This window comes from Corythoichthys intestinalis, chromosome 19 (genome assembly GCF_030265065.1).
Source record: "Corythoichthys intestinalis isolate RoL2023-P3 chromosome 19, ASM3026506v1, whole genome shotgun sequence".
NCBI classification, from domain to species: Eukaryota; Metazoa; Chordata; class Actinopteri; order Syngnathiformes; family Syngnathidae; genus Corythoichthys; species Corythoichthys intestinalis.
In genome coordinates, this window is record NC_080413.1 from 8,025,418 (window position 1) to 8,042,809 (window position 17,392).

Consider the following 17,392-nt stretch of genomic DNA (forward strand, 5'->3'; position numbering starts at 1 on the left):
AGTACCTCGCCATTGTTGATGTCAATAATTACACAATGCTCATGAATGGTGCTGAAATCAAAATTAAAAAATAAAATCAGTCGCACCCAAGCGCCAGCAGAGGGCGAAAAAACACAAGTAACGAATTGACATGACAGTGTCTGTTTAATCTGTATGAGCGGGGCATGTGCGTTAATTGCGTCAAATATTTTAACGTGATTAATTTAAAAAATTAATTACCGCCCGTTAACGCGATAATTTTGACAGCCCTAAAGATAATACATTGAAAGTAGTATTTAGCACATTTTTAAAATTTTATATGTGCTGCCATATTACAGAAAATAGTCATTCATACTTATTGACTGGAAATGAGTAAATATCCACTTAAAATAACTAAGTTAACTTGCCCAACCTTAAATTTGTGTGTGATGATTTTCAAAAAATAAAAGGCCCAAGTCAAAGACACAGCAATAACACACGTGGCACACTGATACTAAACTCTAATGTCAATTGGCCCCCAAGCCGCATGTTTGAGACCCCTGTTATATTTGAGTAGAAAGTAAAGCATGTTCAAAAAATGTTCGAATTTTTAGCAAAATTTGTTTAAAAATAAAACACATTTTCATTACTGCCAGGCCCTCCCTATTCAAAAGTATTGGATGCAAAGGGCGTAGCTTTGGTCTCAACAGTGGTAGGGACTCTTTTAAGGAAATTTACAGTGGTTGATTTTTGTGTATGTTTTTATGGGGGCGGGGTGTAAAAATGTCTGCATAGGCTGCAAATAAAAATATTTTTAAATATATGATGTAGAAAAGAAATAAATACATTTTAATTAATGAATAAATGCACAGTTGAATTAACATTAACAGTAAAAAACATACAGGAGGACGCTTCTCTCTAAGCAGCTTTCTACGCGAGATTCACAGGTTAACAAGTTCACACAGTTTAATGTTATGCTAACTTTGATGCAGCTCGGACTTTCAGTAGCAAAATTAGTGGCGTCTTACAGTGGCTGCTGCTGGCCCTGGTTCGCTACAACAGCCTTGCAGAGAAGTCTACTACTTTAAGATGGCGGCCGTTTACTAACGCCCGCATCTAGCTTTCTGTAGATGTGCTGCTAACGCCACCGAGTCTATATTGCATCTAGTCCTATATAAATATGATATCTACCGTAACATTATGTGGGCGTACTTTGTAGCAGGTAGTGGCAGCAGTCAGGTATGTTGTTTTTTTTATCTCGCAGCATGAGTTTAGCTAGAGCCGTGAGTTGAGCATTGGCATTACCCGAGGGGCCAGGTAATGACAAGCATGATGTTTAGCTACTCTTGCTCCGTTCCTCATTGCGTCCCGAAGGCCGCGCAGCGCGCTGAGTGTGTTTTACTTCCGCTTTACTTGACATATTTCAATAATCGGAATTTGGATGTTTGTGAATCGTTCTCGAATCGTCCACGGCCAAATCGCGAATAATCTAAGAATCGGAAATTTCGCACACCTCTAGTGGGGACTATTAGAGCATCCTGAAAAGTAGGTAGTGTTATGTCTCTACCGTCCCTATGTAAATTTATGCCCTTGATTGGACGCCTATCTCCGTCATTGGCCGCCAATAAGTTATAGTGATCGCATGGACAACTTTCAAAACTTTCGACATCTTGCCCCAATCCGTGTCCTCAGAGGAGAAGATAAAATGTTGTGGTGGTCCACAAACAACAAACAATAGCTGCCCAGAGCAATCCGTCACTAATCTGTTCTGTTTTGTCTTGCTCTATAAGTAGCCAGCACGCACACACACAAGGGCAGTAATTAAGATTGCGGCGCAAATATAATCCCCGTGGCTTTGATGTCACGAGATTAAACCCAAACGGCGTCCATATTGCCGTTCTTCCAGCCTAATCAAAAGATTAAGGCCACATCACACTAGGGGTCCACTAAATATCCACGCGGCCGGAAGTAGGCACGCACGGATACCGATTTTTACAAATCGGGTATGACCAGATCTGCTTACATTCTAGTACTCATTGATATTTAGTAATGTCGTTCTCTTGTGATTGGAATGCAAATAATTTTGGGCAATATGATGATATATAGGCCTATCACAAAAACGATAGTTAACTTAGCCCGATACCCAACAAATACTATGCACGGCACTGAAACATGATTATTCACTGCCAAATGTTTGTACTGTCTCTTTCGCTCGCGGTAAACAAAAGCTTTAACTTCCAGCAGCCTCATTCCAGGACACGTTGCCACGGTTCCAGCGGCCCCCGAGCCCACGTTATTAGCATAAATCTGCATAGCGGTCCGGATTCCTTTTAAAGTGAGCAATGTTGAGCTAGCGGAGGTCGCGCTTATGTAAGCAGAGTCAAAGAGCGCGTGGTTAGGTGGCCAAGAGTCTTTTTATTAGCCTGCTTACAATGTCTAATTGGCCCTGAACAATTTAGACAAGATGTTCTCTTATCAGTCATATCGTAGCCAAAAAAAAACTGTGCAGTAATACCACACATATTTGTGGTTCGCTTGTGTTTTTAACTGTTAAATCCCTCCCTTGCTATTTGGTGGCTTTTGTGCTCTTCCTGAAAGGCACACAAGATGGCACCAAATAGGAAAAAAGTATACTGATGGCAAAGTTGTATGCAGTATAATTTAAAGCAGAAGTTCATATTTTTTTACATGAGGCTTAATCTTTGAGTTAGCGGGCGTTAAATTAGTCAATGGAGTTAATTTCAATTCCATGCAGTGTGTTAGTTATTTATCAATTTCAGGGCTCCAGAGTGGCTAAGCTAATGTGAGTCAATGGTCCCTTCCTAGCATGCCAATAAAACAAGATATTAACAGATCTAACATAGTCAAATAAATTCAAAAGGCAGATCGTTGTTCAAAATACGCATGCGGCCAAAACAATGTTACACCAAACTACCGTAATTCATTCATTCATCATAGAGAGGAGTGCTACGGCCAATCGTGCTCATGCTGCATACGAGGAAGGTGGGAAGTCGGACTTATCCCACTCGGATGGTACCAGTTGCGACCTCAAAGCGTTTTTTTATTTTGGCCATTAAAAGACATGTTGACCTCAAGCAAAGCTGCCTTCTCGTTAGCAGTGGTGTTAATAACGGCGTTAGAGTATAACGGCGTTACTAACGCCGTATTTTTTTCAGTAGCGAGTAATCTAATTAATTACTTTTCTCCTCTTGGCAACACCGTTACCGTTACTGAGGATGCAAAGGGCGTGCGTTACTGTGCGTTACTACTGTGAGAGACACGGACTCACAGAGACGAGAGAACAGAGCGTGGGGAGGAGGGAAGGGAGTTGTGACACTGTTGCAAACGCGATGCTAGGTGGCTCCAATAATACCTGACTGTAGCCGATAGCCTACTAACTACGCCCACATGATGCTACGGTAGATATCACATGTATATAGAACTCGATGTGAAATGACAGACACGGCGGCGTTAGCATATGTATAGAGAAATAGATGCAAAATGATCGACTCGCCGGCGTTAGTAAACAGTCGCCATCTTAAAGCAGTAGACTTCTCAGGCATGCACTGTTGTAGAGAACCTTCCAAGCGAACCTAAGTAACTTTATATCTACTAGTAAAATACTCCTAAATCGGCAAAATCTTGACTTGAATCTATCTTTAAATGATGAAACAGTTTTAAAACTTTTACATGTCAAAAGAAGACAGAAGGGAACTAATACAATAACGGGAGCCATTTTAACAAATTTAACGGTTGATTCACAACATTAAATGACTTCCAAACATAGCAAAGGTTACTATGTTTTTTTGGGGGGGAATGAAAAAAAAAACATGAAATGTGACTAGTTACTTTGCCAAGTAACTAATTACTCTTACATTCTGGTAAGCTATCAAATAGTGGAGGAAAAACGACGGCGAAGATAAATAGACCACACTGTAAACTGCCTCCTTTAGTTTTAATATTTAAGGTCCGCTTTTCGACGCGCAGCGCATTTTGTGGAGTGGCGTCTGATTGAAGCAACTCTTTTTCTGACTTCGCGATTAAGGCCTCCCACTTCGAGTGGCGTTCCAATCATATTTTTCCTGGTCGGAGGTTCAAAAATTCCGATTTCCAACCTTCCTTGAATGCAGCATCAGCGTACGGAGTCTTGACTGAAGAACGGCAATATAATAAAACATGTTTTTAGAGGCTGTAGAAACAGAAGAAATGGGGAAACGAGAGTTTCCACAAATTCCCTATGAACAATAGGGAACAATACAAACTGTGGATACTTGCTGCTGGCTACGACATAAACTCATCGGTGGAAAAAAATCACTCTGCTCTGCAACCTGTTACCTACAGAGCTGCTGGATTACAAATGTTACTTTTCATACTACAGATATTGACATGCAATGGTTTCAATAATTTCATTCCGAAAACATGGCCAACACTATTGATTGCATGGGTCATCGGTGATTTTCATGCGTGCGTATGTTGTCTTTTATTGGCATGCTAGGACGACCTGATTGACTCAAGCTAGGTTAGCCACTCTGGAGCCCTGAAACTAATGAATAAATAACTGCACGGAATTTGTTGAAATCAACTCCACCGACTAATTAAACCCTTGCTAACTCGAAGATTAAGCCTAATGTCAAAAATTCTAAACTTCCCTTTTATGAGTTTTTCATTATGCAAATCAGGGCTGCTTCACATGAGAGTTTTGATAGTTGGCTAATCACCAAAAGTTGACCGATTAATCGGCCAGCCGATATATCGGGCTGATATATTGACTTTATTCAAAATCAGCTGATATAATAGGTTAACTCTTGTCATCACTGTTTGGGTGATGATCATTCTTATGAACGTTGCCCGATATATCGGGCTGATGTGTGGGCTTTTTGTCAAGATCGATCGATTTAATAGGAAAAGTTATGTTCACAGTTTGGGTCATCTTTGTTAATTGTGATTTTGCACCACCTAGTCCCGCCCGGGGGCCAAATGCGGCCCGTGGTCAAATTTCATCCGGCCCCCAGCCTCTGTCCTAAAATCAATAACGTCTGGCCTGCATACAGACTTTATAAATTGGTCAGCAGTACTGCTACCAGCATATCAAGTAGCTTACACACTAAATGCTGCTCCTCATTTACCAACTAAAAGGCAGCAGCACTCTAAGCAACATCACCCCATGTGACCCTTTACTCCCAATTTTCTAAAATGACGACATTCAACAACAACAAAAAGAAAGTTGACTGTGACGACTGACGCTTCAAGGATAGGTGGAAATTGGACTATTTCTTCACTAAGATACGCAACAGCTGTGCCCGCCTCATTTGCAAAGAGACAGTCACTGTTTTTAAAGAGTTTAATGTGAGGCGATATTACCAAAAAAGACATGCTGACATGTACAACAAGATTACAGGGAAGATACATTGTGAGAAATTGAAGCAACCTCAAGCTAGTTTATTTCACAGTAGTATTTCGCATGAGCCCGAGAGTCGAAAGAGAACACCACAAAGGCTAGTTGTGAGATTGTTGAAATTATTAATTAAAAAACATAATAAAGCAAATGTGACGCACAGAATGGCTTGCTAAAATTTATTTAAATATATTGTTCTTAGGGCTGTCAAACGAGTAAAATTTTTACTTGAGTTGATCACAGCTTAAAAATTAATTAATCGTAATTAATCACAATTCAAACCATCTATAAAATATGCCATATTTTTCTGTAAATTATTGTTGGAATGGAAAGATAAGACACAAGACGTATATATACATTCAACATACTGTACAGAAGTACTGTATTTGTTTATTATAACAATAAATCAACAAGATGGCATTAACATTATCAACATTTTGTTAAAGCGATCCATGGATAGAAAGACTTGTAGTTCTTAAAAGATAAATGTTAGTACAAGTTATAGAAATTTTGTATTAAAACCCCTCTTAATGTTTTCGTTTTAATAAAGTTTGTAAAATTTTCAATCAAAAAATAAACTAGTAGCTCGCCATTGTTGATATCAATAATAATTACCGTATGGTGCTGAAGCCTGAAACCCATTAAAATCAGTCGCACCCAAGCGCCAGCAGAGGGCGGAAAAACACCAAAAAACACAAGTAACAAGTGGAAATGACACTTTGCTGTCATTTTAATCTGTTTGAGTGGGGCATGTGCGTTAAATGTGTCAAATATTTTAACGTGATTAATTTTAAAAAATTAATTAACGCCCATTAACGCGATAATTTTGACAGCCCTAATTGTTATACGTAAAAAACGTCAGCCAAGGTCGGCCCCCCAAATTTTACGACACCAAATCTGGCCCACTTTGCAAAAAGTTTGGACACCCCTGACCTAGTGGCTAGTGTCATAAAATTAAGTATCAGAAGAAAAGTTTTAACTTGTTATATATACATTTGTATGAGTGTTTAAAGTGCCTTTCAGAAGAGACCTGCTTTAAAAAAAAAAAAAAAAAAGTATATCGGCCTGAAATATCGGCTTACAGTATCGATACTTCTATACTTTCGATACTCTTGACAACCCTCGATCAATTAGAGTTGACATTTGAAAAAGGGGATCTCAGGGGCTATAATTACCATGAATACACGCTCAGTCTCGTTCTGCGATGTGAAAATTGTTTTTCATCCCCACATTTGATTACATGTCCCGACAGAGAGATTCTTTCCCTGAGAGACAGAGGACAAAAGGTCTCCGATGACGAGACCCGACGGAACAACGAGTCCCTTGTGTCACGCGGAGCTCCGCCGCCGATTAGTCGGATGAAACGGCACATCGGCGGGGCTATTAGCGCCCTAATTGGCGGCCGGAAAGCAAAGGGAATTACGTAATGGCTGATCACTTTCGGTTCAAATTGGACTGATGTCAGCCCGGTTCCGTAGCCTCAGACTGACCTCTGCTCTTAATTATTGGCTGTCATTGACAGTTATAGACGTCCAATCCAATCACGTTAACAAAAAGCTAAAAATACAACCTAAAATTTTAAAATATTTTAAAATGAATTAAAAATAAGACAATTTAAAGTCTTTCGTGATCATTCACTGCCAATTCTCACACTTTAAATGAATCAGACTTTCTCCAAGACTTTCACTGGACTTCTCCGTGACACGATAAACGGATTGACTGTAGCACCGTCTAAAATATCAAAAGCCTATGCGCACGGAACATCAAAGTGAGGGAAAATTCAGGTTACATAAACGCCGGCGCCGTTCCGGGGGAGAACATACGTGACCTGACAGGCCAACTCGGGGGCCTCAAACGCTGTTGCTGCTCCTGCTTTAACGCCGTCACGGCGCTGCCTGCCGAGCCGAGACACGTGAGCGCCGCATCCACATGGTGTTGTTTTCTTTCTTCTTCCCACACTTTGATCGGCGCTGCCGAGCATTCCCGACACTGTCTGATCTTGTCTAAGTGTTTTCTCTTAAAATTCACCCCATGTGAGCACAGGGTCTTTTAACTTATTTAAATTAACACTACAGTCAAGGATCTTTTCTCAGCACTTTTGGTTCCAACGCAGATTTACAATAAAAAATTCAATGTAACCTTCAATAATGTGATAAATATAGTCTCTATCCAAACAATTGTTTGTGGCAGCTCTACTCTTTAGCTTCCAGCAGCAGAAAATCCAGAGCTGAAAGTGACATATCACTTGATCAAGCAGCCTGGAGGCCACGATGACATTTGCAGACATTTAGGAAATTTAGGGCATCGCCTTTGATCTGATGACATGATTGTGATAGTTCACACACTTCCAGGCTTTTAAACGTCACTCTAGCATGGAGGCAGCACATTAGTGCTCTATTAATATCAAAGTTAAAGTTCTAACTCTGAATGCAGAAAAACATTAAACATTCTACTCTTCACATGACTCAACTGATTGAAACCATACATTGCATATGATCTTTCCAATGATCACATTTTCCATGACAGTATCCCCGGATTTATACAGACATTTGACTTATCGACTCCTTTAAATGACATTTAAATATCGAGTTAAATTATTTAAACTAAAACTCTTTCAGGGCAGAATTGTTGCAACATGCAGAGCAGTGTTGTTTTCGTCAACGATGACGATAACGAAAATATTTCGTCAACGAACAAGAGAGTGGAGAGATGAAAACACGAGACGGACAAGGACGAGATGAAAATAAGCCATAGTTTCCATCATAAGTTGACAATGTGTGACATTTTCTGATCGTATGTGTAGTTAGCATGCAGTGCTTGGCCATAACACTCATGAGAAGTGCTGCGCACACAGCTTACTCATAGCGATGTGTCCTCTCGAGGCTCCAGACTTTTGTGAAACACATGTCAGGTGCTACTTGGTAAGTTTTGTTTTCTTATCTTGGCTAGATATGCTATGTTGCGTTAGCCTTTAAAGGTCTGTGCTTAGTGATCATCTCAATTAAACGTAACTTGTAGTGTTAGCATAGCGTTCGCGCTACAATTTAGCGTGGTGAGTAGAAGTGTGCAAGATTTCCGATTCTTAGATTATTCGCGATTCGGCCGTGCAAGATTCGAGAACGATTCACAAACATCCAAATTCCGATTATGGAAATATGCCAAGTAAATCGGAACTAGTGCTGCAACGATTAATCGATTAACCCGAGTATTCGATTCGAAAAAAAATATTCAAATTAAATTTTGCTGCTTCGAGTATTCGTTTAATTAAAGTGGCGTTGTAATGGTTTGTTTTGAAAGTGTTTACATGTAGTTTTATTGATTTTGGTGGATACACTGCCCTCTAGTCTGCCTCATTTTACATGGCCAAATCCAGCTGCTCCCTGTTAAGACCAACAGAAGCTAGGTTTTTGTTTGAGCTAATGTTTTTTTATGTATTCGTAATTTAGTTTAAAGGCATATTTAGCCAATTTTTGTGTGAATATTTGTCTGAACCATTTGTAAAGCGCATTGTTAAAAAAAAAAAAAAAAAAAAAAAGTATTTTATAGCATTTAAGCTAGTGGACTTTTATTACGCAAGTAAGCCAATTGTTCTTTTGTTGTACATAGATCATTTTTTTGATATCGTTTGAGGCTCAGCTCAGGTATTTTATTTTTTTTAATGTTTTTTATCCGATTACTCGATTATTCGAACTAACTAGTTTATCGATTAATCGACTACTAAATTAATCGATAGCCGCGGCCCTAATCGGAACTAAAACACAGTCAGCGCGGTCTTCAGGACGCAATGAGGAACGAACTGCATTGCATCCCGAGAGTAAACATCATGCTTGTCATTACACGGATAATGACAATGCTCAACTCACGGCTCTGGTTCAACTCATGCCGCTAAATAAAAAAACAATAATACCTGGCTGCTGCCGACAGCCGCTACAAACTACGTCCACATCATGCTACGGTAGGTAATAGATATCATATGTTTATCGAACTAGATGCAAAATGACAGACTCAACGGCGTTAGCAGCACATGTTTTGAAAACTAGATGCAAAATGACAGACTTGCCGGCGTTAGTAACCAGCTGCCATCTTAAAGCAGGAGACTTCTCTAGAAGGCTGTGTTAGCGAACCTAATTAACTTTTTATCTATTACTCCTAAATCGGCAAAATCTTTGAAACAGTTTTAAAACTTTCACATGTCTAAAGTAGACGGAAGGGAAATTATGGAATAACGGGAGCAATTTTAACTACTTTAACGGTTGATTCGCAGCATTAAATTAATTGAATGTTGTTTAAAGCTGCTGATACAGAATGGGGACTTGAGTGTTTTATTTACTGTTTTGAGCTGTTAACTTGATAATGAAATAGTCTTTTTTTTTTTTAAGCCTGAGAGGCTTTTTGTACAATTTTTGTAACTGATGTACGAAACATTGAAAGCCGCTAATAGCTTGGGGGGGTTGTGGGGTGTCATCAATAATCGATTTATAATCGAATTGTTGCCTCTGAATCGTAATCGAATCGTTAGGTGCCCAAAGATTCCCACCTCTAGTGGTGAGTGTCGTCTTTTGGAAAACTTTTTAAATACGGTTCATGGCGTCCAGATGAGTTTGATTAATTGAAAATAATGTACTATTTTCCTGCTGAGTGTGTGTTACCATCACAAAGATGGTGATGTCCTCATAGACAATACAATTATATGCTCATCCGTCAATGTTTATTCGAAATTGATGGAAACTTTTTATTTATCAATATTTATTCATGGACTAAAACTCTTTAGACGAAAAGTTTATGGACGAAAACATTGTGATTGTCAACTTAAACCAGACGAAATTTGTCTGAGAATTTGTCTAAGACCAACACATTTTTAAATGACTAAAATATGACTAATAAGTATTTTCATCCAAAAGACTAAGACGAAAATTAAAAGGGCTGCCAAAAACAACACTGAAGCAGAGTTAACCATCGGCAAAAGTTGTCATAGTTTGCTTAGGTGGATTAGGTTCTGTCCATTTTATTAATGGAATTTATTCAACGTGAGTCTATATTTCTTCTTCGTGTTCAACAGATATACTCCTTTGAAGTGGTGCCCCCTAGAGTTGGGACTGAAACGTTACTTTCAAGCATAGTAAATCTTTAGAAATAATGAAATGAAAATGAATAATGAAAAATGCTATTTGAAAAGTGCTTGAACTAACGGAAATTATATTGCCACAAGATACGGATATTTTATTTTATTTTTAACTCTTTGGCTGCTATTGAAAGCAACATGGCCATCAATGGCAGTCAATGAGTTCATTAATTGTGAGTTTTGTACAAAATGTTTATTCTATAAATATGTATTTATATACTGCATATAAAGAAATGGGGAAAAACAAGTCTACAATTGACCTACGACCAGGGGTGGAATTTAGGGCGTGGGACCATACCGGGCCCAGTTTGTGGGCATTAAGTGGGCGTGGTTGGGTTAGAAGAGGGTCAAACAGAAAGATAAGATGATTCATTGAGCTGTAGTATAGTGTTTAAGTATTAAAATATTTCTGCCAGCTGTTTTGCTGGTTGTCTAGAGGGGCCCGCAACCCCTCTCACCACCCCACACAAAACCATTGGATGGTCCACTCGGGGGGTCCCGTTTATGCTCATCGCACCCGGGCCCTGTTTACATTTGTTCCGCACCTATGACTTCCCGGCTCCCTAAACGTCTCATCATCCCAGAGACATAATAAACACACCCAAAGAGCATTCATGTTCTCTACTGGTTAACTCGGAACCTACAGGCAACAATAAGTCCGCAATTAATTTATTAGCTTTGAGATAGAAAATTGAAAAAATCTTATCCGTCCAAAAATAATGGAGGAGTAGCCATTTTAGTTAGTGCCCTCACCAAGAAGACAAACAACAACAAAGCAAGTGAGATCTGGAGACCTCCCCCGGGCGCTTTTAAAAAAACACAAACACACACACACTAAAACTGCCAGTTATTTATCTAATTAAAAGAATAAACACTAAATCAGGATAGACATGATTTTATACTAGGGTATAAAATTACCTATTTCCGACATAAAATCTCCATATCACAGATTTCTATCACTCCCAATACAATCTTATCTTATCTGTCTTTCCCTCCCTCTCCTTTTATTGGGCCTAAGACTCGCCTTAGACATGGCTGCCATTAGTTTTATTGGTGTAGCTGGTACCAGTACACACGCGCTCACACACACATATAAATTTCAATACACACACCACCAAAGGGGGGACAAAATCCATTAGCAAGTGTGTCTAAAGGTTTATAGCCAGATGGTTAGCCCACCCTGAATCAATGCGATGAATGCACACACGCGCATGAACACCAACACACCTCATAAACCCTAATGGAAACTCATCAAGCGCTAATTTCATTACAGCAGACCTCGGCGATTCCCCATCACGGTGTCGTCAAATTTCGCTTTTGGGAAGTGGCGGCGGCATTTTTTTTTTCTTTACGACATACGCGGCGGGGCGTTTACAGCGGCACTTCGGCGCGCGTGCGTCCTCCTAACCCTGGAGGTGGGCCTCGTCAATTTGACGAGCTTTCGAGAGCTAGCGTAAAAACTTCATACTGAGGCTTTGAAATATTACTTTACATGGAAATTATACATGAGGATGTATGTGAAACCGCAGCGTACGTAGACATTTGTTTTAAGTGAAACCACACACTCTGTATGCTAGCTAAACAGCAGCAATTTTGCACATTCTCTGTGCTAGCTAAACAGCAGCCATTTTGCACATTCTAGATTGTCTATTTCTGAGTGGGAGTTTTTAAAATGTCAAAAAGGCACAAAGGTGCAAACTCAAAATAAATTGGACTGGGGGGTTCAGACATGTAGTGGCCTCCATTGTCTGCTTTCAACAGCTAGTGCAGAAGTAAAACTTCATACTGAGGCTTGGAAATATTACTTTGAGATGGAAATTGCACATGAGGATGTATGTGAGACCATAGCGTACATAGACTTTGGTTTTACATGAAACTGCACACTCAGTATGCTAGCTAAACAGCAGTAATTTTGCACACTCAATATGCAAGCTAAACAGCAGCCATTTAGCACATTCTGGTTTGTCCGTTTCTCAGTGGGAGTTTTTAAAATGTCAAAAAGGCACAAAGGTGCAAACTCAAATAAACTGGATTGTGGGGTTCAGACGCTTGGTGGCCTCCATTGTCTGTCAGATGTCCTTGGCGAGACGCTGCGTCAGCCCGCATTAGCGGCAAGGATACCATAAAGCCAGCAAGCCAGCAGGTGGTCTCACTCGGTGAATTGGATTACATTTTTTAAAATGTTTTTAATGTTTTTAAATTACTCTTTTTCAAAATAATAAAAAAAGCAGTATTTACGTAGTAGTTTTATTTATTTCCCTTTTTTTTTTTTTTTTTTTTTTTGGGTGGACCGTACCAAGTGGAACCTCTCACTTAGGGGGATTCTACTTGAATTTGATTCTTCAAATTATTTTTAAGATATTTATGAAAATGTTTTTGTAATTTAAAAATATAGTTTTAATGATTTTAAATAACTTTTCAATTTTTTTTCTTCAAAATAAACATGTTTTTTATTATTATTATTATTTTTTTTTTTTTTATGTTTCTTTCCCCCTATTAATCTTCCCCCTATTAATCTTTCTCCTTTTAGACAAAAAAATCTCTTTGGTGTAGCAAGTGCAACCTCTGACTAATGCTGCCTTCATGTTGTGTCGTGAATCTGGTAAATACCACTTTTCGAGTCGAAAATTGCATGTGAACGCCCCCTCAAGTGGTATTTTCTACTGGAGAACTGGGATTTTATTAGGATACCTGAGTTTCCGAGATGGGTGTACCTTTTACTTTTCAAAATGGCGGAGCGCGAACAAGATTTTGTAAATGTTTTTTTAAGAAATGTATCATCAATTTGCACCTTTTTCTGTCACCAGCACAATAACGTAGTTTACACATTTATGAAACACTTATTTTTTAAACAAGTGTTTGCTAAAATGTTCAGCTACAAAAACTTGCTGTTTGCATTTTTATGTTTTTTCTTCTTCTTGTTTATATTAAAAGTTTTGCCACCGCAAAAACAAAATGAAGGCTGTGTCTGCTGGTTTTTTTCTAGCTACAACAAAAGCACATGAACAAGATGTACTCGTAAGTACCAATTAGCAAGTGGTGAGAATCAGCTTTCCCAGAGCATGTGAAGGCAGCATTAGACCTGTCTCGGTGCTGTTTTCACTTAAATTCTTGTTTTTTTTAGAATATAACAAAAGGTTAAACAAGGCAAAATGAACCTGTAATGGCTCCAGACATTTTTTAATGCAGGTTTATCAATCCTCTAATCATCTTACTATAAAATCTGCAGATTAGCGCCCGGGACATATGCTAGCTTGCCTAGCTTCCTACTGGACGAGATTCAGGGCGGAGTTTGCGTGTTCACCCCGGCTTTTTTTGTTGATCGTCATTTTCCAATGACCCTAAAATTGGACAAAACCCATCAATAGACTTGCAGTGAATGATTATGTATCACTGAGTCCAGTTTGTGACTCCACATAACAGGTATATGGAGAAATGTCAACATTTTGATCAAAGTAAGTTACCAATGTTTGACTGCTGATTACTGAAGAATGAAAACAAGGTAGAACTTTCTTTTCACGGTGAAAGAAGTGAGTCTGTTCCTATTGTAGCTATGGTTTCCTTCAGAAGGCGATTATGTATGCTAACTACGGCGACCGCAATTAATCGAGTAGTCGACAACTACTCAATTATCAAATGAATGGACATTATTGACCAGAATCCAAATCCTCTTTTTATGTGCATTTTGACTAGTGCTGCAACGATTAATCGATTAACTCGAGTATTCAATTAGAAAAAAATATTCAAATTAAATTTTGTTGCCTCGAATATTCGTTTGATTAAAGTGGCGTAATGTTTTATTTTGGAAGTGTTTCCATTTAGTTTATTGATTAGGGTGGATACATTGCCCTCTGGTCTGCCTCATTTCACATGGCTAAATCCAACTGCTCCCTGTTAAGACCAACGTAAGCTAAGTTTTTCTTTGGGCAAATGTTTTTTTTAATGCATTTGTAATTGAGTTTATATGAATATTTAGCCGTTTTTTGTGGGAATATGAGTCTGAACCATTTGTGAAGAGCATTGGAAGAAAAAAAACTTTCACATTTTATAGCATTTAAGCTAGCGGACTTTTGCCATTTAAGTTAGCCAATTGTTCTTTTTTTTGTACATAGATCCTCATTTATTTATTTCTAATACCATTTGAGGCTCAGCTCAGGTATTTTAATTTTTCATTTTCCTTGTCCGATTACTCAATTATTCAAACTAAGTAGTTCATCGATTAATCAACTACTAAAATAATCGATAGCTGCAGCCCTGATTTTGACTCACTAGCTGCCATTGACAGCGCTACACGTCTAATCCACTTTGACTGGACTGGACATCTAGCGCCGTCAATGGCACTGGAAATTGAGCATTCACAGCCAGTGCTTCCAGTTTAAATGAATTAGACGTCTATCGTTGTCATTGGCAGGCAATCAGCTAATAGCAAACCATGGCGAGAGGCACACAAACTAAAAAAACAAGGCAATTATGCAACTAGCAACAAAGGGATATACAAATTGTCAAATGGCAGCAAGTCAATATCTCAACAAGCCGCCTAGGATCGGTTTAAAGACACTGCTAACGAGCTGGAATTGGATGCAGGTATGACGTTGGGAACTCATCCCACAGCTCTGTAACAAAACAATCTAACCAGCAGGAGAATGTGACAAAATCATGCCAGTCGTCATATTAGAGTCGCTTGCTAGCTAGCACGGCGATTCTTCCAGTCCAGCCCATCGACGTCATCACCCCCAGCATGCCTGGCACCCTCAGTAGGCCAAAACATGTACTAAATTTGATAGATTTTTTTTTAAATCAATGGCAATAATATATGTCACTAATAACATATTTTAGTAAAAGAGAACAATTGTGGCTTATTAGAGCCTACAGGTCTGTAAGTCTGAGGTTCCTTTCAAGAATGTCCTTAATTGAATAGGAAGTCACTCAAAATCAACAGGGAGTAATCTGTATTTGCCCCATAATGAACAAGAAGTTACCTGCAATTGCCCACAAAAGATTGACTGTGAATGTTCTGGTTTCAGTGCCATTGATGGCGCTAGACGTCCAATCCAGTCAGAATTAATTAGATTTCTAGTGCCGTCAATGGCAGCCAGTGAGCTAACAAAGACACTATTCTAATGAGATTTTGTTACCAACCTGATGGCTCACTTTTGTAAACAGTGACACCATTTTAAAACGATACATCAATTCTTGGTTGGGAACATATCGATAACCTTTTGGGCTGTAAGGTATCGCGATATATCACCTCCTTAATATATTGTGACACTCCTACTACATGCAAATGATCAACCTTCGCGGGCCAAACAGTGTGTGGTTGCAGGCAAAATCTGCCCCCCAGCCCTCGAGTTTGAAACCTGTGGTGTATTCTTTCATTTGGTAGGTTTTGTGTGCATATACCTGTACGCATGTAATCAAAAACCACAAAATAGCTGAAATACAATTTTGAATCAAACAACAGTTTGACTGGACAAATAAACCAATATTCATGTAGAGAAATGAAATTTGCAAGCAGCGTTCATGGGAAGGGCCTCACATCTGTGTTGCATGAAGTCCACCAAGTGCCAGAACAATGTGACATTTGTTCTAGCTTCATTTGTTATCTCAATACATGACTCATGTCATGTTTGGTACACGAGGCACTTCGCCAACATCCACGGACGAGACGCGTGACTTGCTTAACAAGGCTTTTTTTTTTTTTTACAATGCCATATAACGACAATGTGTCGCGTTCGCTTTCCTCAAGATTGCCTGTCAGCTCGCTTCCGGGATAATTTAAAAGGTTCCGAGTAGAACGCCGAAAACGAGCGAGGCCTCGCGATAATGACTTGGCTTGGACAGGCGGCTCGTAACTCAACGACGCGCAGTAAATAAAGTCAGACCACCGACTGGAAAACACCGGGTCTGAGATCAGGCGTGGCGTCTGAAAAGAGAAAAAAAAGCGGGAATCGGACAGGAATGCAAGGGAGTGTGCAATGTGTTTGTCCTATTGCGCAATCACTGCGTGCAATCACTGCACGACTCGACGCTGTCGGGCCCGTGAAGTCGTTCGAAGGCTTTCTATTTTAGGCAGACGTGACGATCGGTGGTACGACATGCGCGTGAGCTCGACTCCTTGCTTAAAAATGCATAAGTGCGGTTAAGGCCGGAGATAAAGCGGATGTAACTGTTGAAATATTTACTTCTTGCGAAAGTGGGAGAAGGAGTACCGGTATATAAAATGTTCTGCAGGTGCGCTGGTATTTTCTAACTCTTTGTGTGTTTTAATAAGCTTGGAATTTGGGGCAAACATGTTAAAAATAAGAAGGAAGGGGAATTACAGTCGTTTCTTGAATTTTTTTTTTTTTCTTTTTAATTTTTCTGACCAATTTAAATTTAAATGTATTGGATGATTTTTATTTTTATAACAGTTCAAATATGCCTTTGACTTCAATTCTTCAGTATACTTATGAATTTTATTTTTAATTTTTTTTTTTAAGTTAAAACATTTTTTTTTAACTTTTTATGTTAAAAAATTGTTGTGTTTTTTTTTATTTTATTTTAATAGCTCATTGCTCTCCATTCACCACTATAGATGTCCAATTCCTCTCCACTCTTGTTTTATTATTTAATAATTAATTATATTGAGTTAAAAAGTAAAAAAAAAAACTTTTTCATTTTTCTTTTTAGTTTTAAATAAAGCATTTTTAAATTAAATTTCATTAAATGTACTTTTTTCAATGATAAAGTATTTTTTCCCTTTAATTTAAAAAATAAGTTTTAAAAAAATCACATTTACTTTACATTTAATTTAAATTTATTTTTTCCTTTTTTTTTTTTTTTTTTGATTAATAATAAGAACATTTCAAAAATGAAATAGGAAAATTTTTAGTGTTTACCTCTTTAGATGCCATTGACAACGCAAGACGTCAGATCCA

General features: G+C 38.6%; 1 protein-coding gene and 1 long non-coding RNA gene across 3 annotated transcripts in view; one reads left to right on the forward strand and one right to left on the reverse strand.

The window, feature by feature from the left end:
* The window catches only part of ccdc85cb (coiled-coil domain containing 85C, b), an 80,191-nt gene that overhangs the window by 40,859 nt on the left and 21,940 nt on the right, over positions 1-17,392 (reverse strand). The window lies entirely within an intron of this gene.
* LOC130907286 (uncharacterized) overlaps positions 7,175-17,392 on the forward strand; it is a 40,095-nt gene continuing 29,877 nt past the window's right edge. The window contains exon 1 of the long non-coding RNA XR_009061438.1: positions 7,175-7,265. This is a non-coding gene — a long non-coding RNA (uncharacterized LOC130907286). The remainder of the gene's footprint in view (positions 7,266-17,392) is intronic.